The sequence below is a fragment of the Mandrillus leucophaeus genome, unplaced genomic scaffold, assembly GCF_000951045.1.
Source record: "Mandrillus leucophaeus isolate KB7577 unplaced genomic scaffold, Mleu.le_1.0 Scaffold66, whole genome shotgun sequence".
NCBI lineage: Eukaryota > Metazoa > Chordata > Mammalia > Primates > Cercopithecidae > Mandrillus > Mandrillus leucophaeus.
In genome coordinates, this window is record NW_012107141.1 from 4,006,094 (window position 1) to 4,007,896 (window position 1,803).

General features: G+C 37.2%; 1 protein-coding gene across 4 annotated transcripts in view; it reads right to left on the reverse strand.

The window, feature by feature from the left end:
- PHF21A (PHD finger protein 21A) overlaps window positions 1-1,803 on the reverse strand; it is a 201,795-nt gene that overhangs the window by 88,434 nt on the left and 111,558 nt on the right. The window lies entirely within an intron of this gene.

Here is a 1,803-nt window from a genome sequence, read left to right on the forward strand (position 1 = left end):
TTTTTTTTTTTTTTTTTTTTTTTTTTGAGATGGAGTCTCACTCTGTCGCCCAGGCTGGAGTGCAGTGGTGTGATTTTGGCTCACTGAAACCTCCGCCTCCCAGGTTCCAGCGATTCTCCTGCCTCAGTCTCCCGAGTTGCTGGGATTACAGGCATGCACCACCATGCCCAGTTAATTTTTGTATTTTTAGCAGAGACGGGGTTTCTCCATGTTGGTCAGTCTGGTCTCGAACTCCCGACCTCAGGTGATCCGCTCGCCTTGGCCTCCCAAAGTGCTGGGATTACAAGCATGAGCCACCTGGCCCGGCCTACATCTATTAATTTTTAAAGGGCATATTTGCTATTTTCTCATAGTTCTAGCAAAGGAAAAAATGAGATTTGTTTTTTAGCACTCAGAATGACTAAAGAAGTAGGAGATATTAAAGTATATTGAAAGCTAACAAGACTGTAAACTACTTTTGCAAATACTACTTGGATGTTTTCTTGCTTTGGGTATGTGGACTGATAAGATTCTTTCTGTGGTGGTATATCAGGAAGTTATTTGGTAAGCTGAAACTCCTGACAAGGAAGAGCTCCCCATTTATAAGTAACACTTCAGGATTTACTCTTAAGGGGGGGGAAAAAACACACAAAAAAACAAAAAAAACCACCTCCCCCATCTCCTCAAAAAAACCAAACTAGAAAAGAAATCATTATCTTTACTCACTATAATATTTTCTTCCAAATTTCTACAAAATTAACAAAGATTACGTAAATCAAACATAAATTATTTTGTCCCTAAAAACTATTCTTTATAAATATATAGACTGATAGGAAAAACTAATCTTTCCCCTAGAAATAAACCAAAGTTCCACAGAAAAGGCTATCATATAGCAAAGCACAGTGTAATTAGCTATCCAAATTGCTCTTATTACTTTGCCTTTTCAATGTACACAAAATGAAAATTTATTCTTTTGGTTAAATTCATTACTCTAACTAGCTGTAGGGGTTAAAAAATGTGTCCTATGCTTCAAAAGCTTCCTTATAAAAGCATCAAAATGTACCTCCCCAGAATGCCCAATGATCTGTTAGCTGTTCATCGTGAAGGTCTGGGCTCAAGCTCAGCACCATCTTCAGGAGAATGTACAGTATAGTATTAACATTTAGCCTCGGGTGTATTTGGCCAGTTGGGAAAAATCTATAGGGGAAAAACAAAAGAATCTCCTTAAAACTGAAAGAAATTTGTCTAAAGACTTCATCTCTCATCAATTCAGAGAAAACAGCTATCCTGAAATAGCCGTCTGTGCATAATTTATGTGTCCATTTAATTGCCTTTTAAATCCCACTGACCTATTTGACTTAATTACATATGGAAGAGATTCCATACAGGTATGTATGTCACATGACTTGGCAAAAGAAAATTTGGTAAATATGAACAAAATCCTGACATGGACAACACATTTTTTTTTTAAGTCAAGAAAATGGAGACAGCAGTTGATGGCTGTAGAAAAAATGATGATGTTGTACCGAGAATAACTGTAGGTAGGAGCAGATGGTGATAACTCACTTAATGGCACTGCTTACTGCATACCATGACACGCTCTCACAGATGCACATCACCAATTTCTAAAATAACATCTCAGAGTAATGCAATCCAATGCAAGACTTTGTATGACAAAATCAATGTATCAAACCGTAAGCAGCAAGAGCACACACATCATGTAAGACGCTAAAACTGTGTTTAAAGACAAACTCATTTGGTCAAAATAAGGCAAGAAAAAGAAAGGGGGAAGAAAATAAGCCTTTCTCATTCTGGAAGCCTAAT